Source organism: Manis javanica, chromosome 7 (assembly GCF_040802235.1).
Source record: "Manis javanica isolate MJ-LG chromosome 7, MJ_LKY, whole genome shotgun sequence".
Taxonomy (NCBI): Eukaryota; Metazoa; Chordata; class Mammalia; order Pholidota; family Manidae; genus Manis; species Manis javanica.
In genome coordinates this window covers 76,519,835-76,528,270 of record NC_133162.1, presented here as the reverse complement: position 1 = coordinate 76,528,270, position 8,436 = coordinate 76,519,835, and the positions used below count along the sequence as shown (strand labels likewise).

Below are 8,436 nucleotides of genomic sequence, written 5' to 3'. Positions count from 1 at the left end.
TCAGACAGCTGGCTTCAGGTAATGCAAATACCTGCAGAGTGAAAGCTGGTGAAATCTGCGGGGCCTGCACAGTGGCTTTGCTGGCCATTGATCTCATCAGTGGTGAAATCTGAGCTATTTGTCAACAGAGCAGGTCACTGTAAATTTCAAATGAGTTGGGGATTAGAATAAGGTTCCCATTAGAAAGCACAAATCACATTTAGTACCCAGAGACCTGCTTAGACCTGTGTCCTCTGGAAAGCTGATTTATTTCCATTTATTAAATGCAGCTTTCCCCTTCTGGAGAGGCTATGTGGGGAAACTGCATATATGAAATTTCTATATTTCTATTTTTCTACCCATAAATACCACAAATATGCCCTAGGAAAACAGTCAGATTTTTTCATGTGTCTTAGGATGAGATTTAGGTGGGCCTAAATTCCAAGTCAGGTGATGCATTTGAAATTCATTCTAAGGGGCTCTAGGCACATTTCTTCTACAAGCCTAGTCAGCCTTCAGAGCAGCAAAAGCTAATGCACTATGAGAAAACAATCACCAGAGTGAGTAGTAAATTTTTTCCACATTAGCTAATGTATCTCTTGAGCAATGCTATGTAACCAGCTACTTGGGATATGTTATTCTGGACTTAAAGTCCCATCTTGCTCTATTTCTACAAAATAAAAGGAGCTTTCAACTTCTGGAGAGAACACGATAAAGAAGCAATGTTAGAATAACCCATATTGCATTCCTGCTGCTGGACTGACCGAGAGAAGCAAGAAAGGGCCTCTCTTCGCTGGAGGTAGGCACTTCCAAAAAGCCTCTGTGCAGCCGGGGTAAGTCAAGCTGGAAGACAGCTACACGCCCTGAGCTCTAGATCCAAAAAGGAGGCTGGTGGGAGGAGCATAACAGCCCCACAAGCAGGGGGACACACTTGCAGTAAGGATGGGGACATGGCGCATTGGAAACCAGCCTGAACCCAAGAAATGACATCCGGTCCATCTCCCCTGTCTCCAGTGTCGATGCTGTCAACACAAGTCACCACACACTGAGTGGCTTCCCTACATAGATTTGTTATCCTTCTTCTGGAGACTCTAAGACCTATTTCCTCACTTGGATCCATTTCCAGTGTCTAGAGGATGCCTGGAGTCCGGAGGCCCCTTCTCCATCTTCAAAGCATGTAAAGCTTCACCTTTGACCCTGTTCCCCTGAGCCTGCTCCATCAGCACATCTCTCTCTGACTACGGCCAGGGGGTTCTCCAGTTTCAGGACCCGTGCCATGACACTGGACCCACTAGGAGATCCAGACAATCTCCCCCTCCACAGTCCTTTACCCACCTTCAAGTCTCTTTTGCCATGAAGATAGCATAGGCACAGTTTCCAAGGTCTGGGACATGGACATCTTTGCGGGTACTATTCTGCCTGCCACACCACCCAGTGTGATGAATCATAAGGAATTTATGGTGAGAGTGGAAAGTGAGATTACATCTTGAAAGAAATAACTATGGTGCCAAGATTTAGGTGGGCCTAAATTCCAAGTCAGGTGATGCATTTGAAATTCATTTGCATTTCTTTACAGCTGAACTAAAGATTCCCTCTAAGTGGTGGGGATTCATCCAGTATCCCCCCAGTTACATTATTGAGGTCCATCTGTCTGTCAAGGGATCTGGTGAGCTTCTCCCACACATGGGCTATGCTTTGTAGAAAGTGGGCAAAGCAAGGGTTGAGGTGAGAAGGGGAGTGGGGTTGTCCTGAGGAGAGTCTTGGGTGACCTGGACAGTTTCAGGAGGAAGCAGCTGGCAGAAGCTCCTGCCTGTGGTGTGCACAGAGAGGGCCAACAAAGCCAAGGACTCCCTGAGCAGGCCTTTCAGACAAAAAGGCAGGGGAGGTGGAGGACACAGAGACTTGAGGATTTCAGGACAAGTTCATTCTGGGTCCCGAGCTCTGAGGAGTCTGCAGCAACAGTCTCCTCTGGGGAATTCTGAGACGACGGCGCTCTGACATGCCCATTGCAAACAGAACAGAGTGGGCCCAGGGCGTTTTCTGTCAAGTTATTTTCTACAAATGAATAATTTGGGGCTGACCTCAAGAGTTAGTTTTGCCAGAGGTAAGATTTCTAGGTGGAAGTCAGTGCCACTGAGAGCATGCCAATGCTTGCTGCTTGGTTGAGTGATTTCTTGTTTATGGTGCCCAGCTGGCTTCAGAGATGAAAGCCAGGAGCCATTTTGACAGGCAAGACTGGAAGAGACCTGAACAGATACCAAACTGGACCACAGAAAGGGTGATTCTGAACTGAAATCTTCCCCAAAACTGTCTCCAAGGAGCAAATTATATTCAGGATCTGCGAGCTTGTCTAACGTTGATGTTTCTGGGCTTTGGTAATGCTTCCCATGCCCAGGTCTTGTTAGTTGGCCACAGCAGTGAGCACGGCGGAGGCTCACTGCAGGAAGACAAAGAAACCAGGTCAGGATGGGCAATGAGCCCAGCATGGGTAGGAGAGAGGTATGCCCGGAACACCCACAGATGGTGTCCTCTGAGCTCCGGGCCCCTCCCAGGGAGAGAAGCCAGGGAATCATGACCAGAAGGGCCGTGATCCAGTGGCTTCAAGGGATCAGGCACACAAACCACAGGGAGGCACCAGAGTAGGATGCAGGAAAGTACCAGACTCGCCTTTCTTGGCTAATACCTGCCAAATTCCATTAGTGCCTCGGGTATTGGGCACAGGAGGAACAGAGATTGGGACCGCTAGAGGGCAAAGCACAGCATGGAAGGAAGGACCATGGGCTGGGAACCAAAAGAGGGGGTGGTGGGGTCCCTCCCACCTGTGGCTGATTCTCCTAAGCCCTAACTTTAGAAGAATGTCACTTATCTGCCTGCCCCACAGAAACACTATGAGCATCAGTCAGTTCCCAGGACTAGGATGACCACAGGGCACATCTGAGTCCTGACAGTGGATATAGCTTCAGAGGATTCCATCAACATTCAGATTTCTTTCTTGGCCTTATCCTTCCCTGTGCCTCCACCATAAGTATGCACAGGCACACACATGATTTACCTACATATCCTTTGGCATGTGTTGAGCTTGACTATTTTCATGAGTTTTTGTAAAGTGAAAAACCATAATATTATGTCTAGTTGTGATAGCAAAATCAACATCTGTGTGTGAATACAAAGATAACAGAGATGTTTTGCAAAGTAGGTATGCAGTCAGAAGCAATACTTTGGGCATGCATAATGAGAAGGAAAAATTGTGCTGAAAATTTATTCTAATTGAATATTTGTAGCTCATTTTCAATGGGCAAAAGATGCCACAACAAAGAGATGAGAGATACAGTGTGACTCTCTGCTGGAACTGGATGACACCCACAAAATCTGTTTCTTATATACTCTCAAGGTATGATATTTTGGATCTCTATATTTTGTTCTTGACATTTAGAAATCAGTTGTTTATGAGGGCTTGACATGCTAATCATTTGAATTAATGTTTTTCCTTTTCAGAAGAGTCTCCTCTCCTCCTTCATCCTGGGCTCTGGACTGGATTTGTACTGTGAGGGCCAGCTAAGGCCAGACACAATATTTACAATAGCTAAATTAACCAAAATTTCAAAGAAATTATATTGAGGTAGTCCTAAACATTGATAGTAGGAACATACATTGTTTCATCTTTGTGGAAAGTAACCTGAAAGTTCCATAAAGAGCCTTAAAAATCTCCATTTCTTTTAACATGTTTTTCTACTTCTAGGAAATTAGAAGCTTGGACACATACATGTGATAATGCGTTATTTATCCATAAAATGCAGCACAAACCAGCTCATTAAAACAATGGACTAGACCTGTACTTATTCAAAGAGAATGATACCTGTGATATTTCAATTAGTGAGACAAACAAAAACTATTTTAAAACCCTGCATACTGAACTCCTTATCCTATAAGTGCATGTGTGGGTTTGTGCTTATCAGCACATTTTATGCTTATGCATAAGGACAATGAAGGCAAACTGTGAAGATAAACAGAATCCCACTAACATATGTAGCAAAATTGCAGATGATTCCACTTATTTTGATTGTTTCAGTTATTTGAGATTACAGAGCATTCATTATATGTATAATTAGAAAAAATAAAGCTATTTTCATTTCAAATGCATTCATTGTTGAAAATTCAGAAAGTAAATGAAAAATAAAAAGTGAAAATCACTAGAGTGCCAAGATACAGATAACATCTGTGTGTATTTTCTATTTTTTGTTCCAGACTTAGATGGATCAGAAACACATGTAAATGAACATGTAAGTATAGATGCATGTATGGGTATATGTAATACTTAAATTTTTTATTTTAATCAGTACATAATAGTTCATCAAACCAATGTGGCTGCTATTATTCATGTGAATTTTCTCTTATTAAATATTTAACTTATTTACAGATATTTTGCTACTATAACAGTGATGAAATCTTTGCATACGGCTTCTTGCATACTCTCTGGTTAAACAATGGAAAATAAAATAATATGAAAAAATGATGAGCTGAAGTACATGCACATTTAAATATAAATCACACACACACACTCACACAAAGCCAGAGGGGTATGACAAGCAAACACATGGGAGAAACCCTAGGGAGTGGTCTCTTCTTCAAAATACAAACCCCGGACTCCTAACGGCTCAAGGAAGATGAGCTCCAGAACAAGTTCTTGCTGAAGATGCTCAAAAGGAATCATCCCTCTGCGTCCTGCATCTTTCTTCTGCTTGGAGTTTCCATCTAATTCCTGGTGCAACCCCAGATCCTTCCCCCTCCATATGGGACATCCCTTTAATTATTATTATTTTTTAATAACAGACCCTTTTTTTTGTTTGGTTTGCACCACAGATATGCTAGCATTTTCACTGAGAATTTATTAAACCTAGTAAAGAAAATGTGGGCAGCATAAAATAGCATGCTTCCTAAGAGATACCTATTCCCATCTGTAAGGAGGCCCGGGGCCCTGCACGATGACTCTCTGGCCTGGGGAGGCAGCCCACAACTGCTCTCTCAGCCAGTTCAGCCTCAACCACGTGGCCAGGTCCCTGAGGCTGTTTTCCTGGCCCCCTCGCTTTGCCTCTCACTGTAGACATTCTAAAAGTCAAGGGGGCTCATCACCTTAGCAAAGCCAGGAGAACCAGCTGGGCTCTGCAGACAGCAGATGCTTCACTTACGCTGGGGCCCATGGTGACCGCCCAGTGCTCTCCTTGGTGACATTACATCCCACATTTGTTTCCAAGGTGACTGTTTTCCATATTGTTTGAACATTTGTTTCATATCATTCTATCATTTTCCCCTCACCGGTTTATTTCAGTTGAAAAACAATACAGCTGATTTTTCTTATTCTAGTATCTCTAACATGTCCAGACTCCTCATTATAGCTGTGCCCAGGGATACCCCGCTTAGTGATCTAGAATGTCCAGGGGACTTTAGACCTCAGCCCCAGTGTCCTAAGAGAAGAATGTCTCCCAAACAAGGGATGAGACAACCACAAACTCTTCTTAGTCGAATGCCATTTCTATTCCAGTCATTTTAAATATTACTTCATTTAATGATTATACTGTTTCTCTGAGGTACATATTATTCCCATTTTACAGATGATGGATACTGAGTTCAGAGAGGCTAGGTAACTTGTCCAATGTCCCTCAGCCCAAGGTCACTCAGTGTGTTCATGTGAGAGCAGAGATGGAAACCATATATGACTTTTTCCAAAGCTGATGTTCTTCCTGTTATTCCACATGGACTCCCTAAATCTCAACTATGGGAATTTGTCTAAATTCCACTTATGAGGAAGAAGGGAAGGGTCTGGATGGACACTGTGGGTCATTATAAGGTGGCATGAAGTCCCATCTGCTTTCCCTTGGTGGATATAATTATTATTCTTTCAGTACATTAGGCAACTGATGGTTGTTTCCTGTCTTCACTCCTTCAATGAAGGATTTTAATCCCTTTAATCTGAATTTTTAACAAAAGGCTGTGTAAAAGCCATTTAAAAAGATTGACAGGGAGGGAAGACTGATCTCTGCCCCAAGTCACACCATGAAACGGCCCCTCGCTTGGGGATGAAGTACAGAGTGGATTAAACTGGACATCAGGAGGCCAGACCCTGCTATAAGGGTCCTTCACCTGAATAAACCCATGGCTATTCATTAGCTATAGTCCCCACTTTCCAAATGGCCTTCAGGTTAATATATTCATTTGACAAGTATTCATTAAGCATCTACTATGAGCGAGGCATGGTATAAATTCAACAACCCATTTAATAACCCAGAAGTATCTCAAATCCATTTTGTCCATGCCTGCCTCAAGCCCGGTCCTCCTCTGCATGTCCAGCTTAGAAAGTGTCCCCATCGCCACCCCATGGTCCAAGCCAAATGCTAGGCATGGCTCTCTTTCCCCTTCTGGCTCACTCTTCATCACCTCACCAATCTCTAGTTCTTCTGTCCTAGGACCAACACAGAATCTGGCCAGAAGGAGCCCCTGAGCTGTCTCTGCTCCAAGTGTATGGAGTGAGGGCCCAGCCAGTCTTGTAGCACATGCTTCCTGTTCTCTAAGCAGAAAGCTCTAACACCCACTTCCCCTTAGGTTCAGCAGGCAAGCCATCCTTTCCTGATTTGCCTGGTGCCAACAGGGCTGGTCCCTGGGCAGCAGTGGGGCTCAGACCTGGTGGGCGTGGCCAGTGCTGCTGAAGCTGCAGGGCAGGTGGGGCCCCCAGGTGGGACAGGTGTGGCTCCTGGGTTCACACCAGACCAGCTCTGGGTGTGATCTGGCAGCCATCCTGCCTATGGCTTAGCTTCTGCTGTGCCTAACCATCGTCTCAACTCTGTTTCATGGCCTTCCCAGGGGTTCTCTGGGCTGCCCAACAGCCTTCAGCAAATCCCCCTTCTTGATATGATCACCCACGGTCAGTTTCTGTTGCACAAACAAGGATCTCAGCTGAGTATTGGGTTTCTCGGTACCCTTTCCTGGTGAGAGGAGGGGAGGGGGTGAATCCTGGGGATGCCTGGGATGCTGGGACAGATAAGGTTCAGGCTGCAGGTGGAACAGGAGGGGCACATGCAGTCTAGACAGGTGCTCATGACCCAGCTAGTGAGGAAGGAGCTGAGATGAGTCCCCAAGTCCCGTGAGGCAGGATGGGAGCCTATGGGAGCAGTGGATAGGTGGGAAGAAGCACAGGATGAAAGTCCTAAGAAGAGAGGAGGGGTGGCCGGACATCCTGCCTGTGCTCCTGGGTCAAAGCCATGGGAGCAGAAATCAGCAGTGCTTGCTGACATCCTCAGATCCCTGCAACTCCTCCACCCTCCACATCTGGACTCACCCCACCTCCTCAAGTCCCCACGGTTCCAGCCTCTGAGTCGTTCACTCAGTGGTCCTCTCAGAACCACAGGACTCCAGGCTGTGAGAGGGAGAAACCAGGTCTGCATAGACTCAACACCATGCTCCAGGGCAGGGCACACACAGGCTCAATTATTGCCTGTTAATCTAGTGCCTAGGACAGGAAAAACCGACGGTTACAGTTAAAGGAATCTTAGCATTCCACTCCACAAGTCAGCAAGGCAGGGTCACTGCCCTGCCTTACAGTGGGGAAACCCACACTGATAGCACACTGTCATTGGCCCAGGGTCAGGAGAGCCTGACCCACTCCATGCCCCATTGTGTTGCACAGCCTCTCGTCAGCTCTATGCTGACGTCTAACACATGCAAGGGTCCCAGGGGTCACTGGGTTCCGCCGCTCTCTACCTGCTGGCTTTTGGGAAGCTGCTCCGCTCTTGCTCTAATCCATTGCCAGGAAGTTAGGTGGGAGCAGGGTGTGAGGCTGGTGGCAGGTGCTGCCCCAGGGCTGCTTTGTGTGAACAGCACATTGTCTCAGGACCCCGTTCAAGCCTTAATGCTACCTGCTTGGAGTTTGTGAGATTATACGCCTTGAGCTCCAGGACTATCTATCTGCACCCTATCTGCAACTCTGCAAACAAGCTTGTCTCTTTCCTCCTTCCCACACTGTTTGATGAGCCCGGGGTCTGCTAAGACCCAGACCCCCAGACCCAACAAGAAGATAGGTTACAGGATGGCTGCCTTCTTTGCTGTGCCAGTTATCCAAATGCTATTTAGAGCATTTTTAGGATAAAAGCTCAAAGATGTATGGAGACTCTCAGGAAAAAAAAGGGATGCGTACAAAAATACCTCGTATTATTCAAAGGAATTTAAACCATGTGTTTCTGCTTCTTTTACTGATTCTTTTACAAGTAAACCATTAAAATGCACTCCTCTAAGAGCTGTTTGATGTCCCAAGAGCTCCCAAATATTTTACAAGATGTTTTCCTTAGAACCAAAGGATATATTCAACTTATTTTAAAGGCATGGAAGATCTGAATGATTCTTTCACAAGCTTTGAGTTGGATGTAATAAACTGCCCGCCTCCAACCTCTGTGATGGGTGAAATGTGTA

At 45.5% G+C, this 8,436-nt stretch overlaps 1 long non-coding RNA gene across 1 annotated transcript; it reads left to right on the top strand.

The window, feature by feature from the left end:
• Positions 1–669: 669 nt before the first annotated feature.
• LOC140850595 (uncharacterized) lies at positions 670–4,102 on the top strand. The gene is made up of 3 exons (XR_012133536.1): positions 670–778; positions 3,261–3,370; positions 3,475–4,102. It is a non-coding gene; the product is annotated as an uncharacterized lncRNA (long non-coding RNA).
• The last annotated feature ends 4,334 nt before the right edge of the window (positions 4,103–8,436 follow it).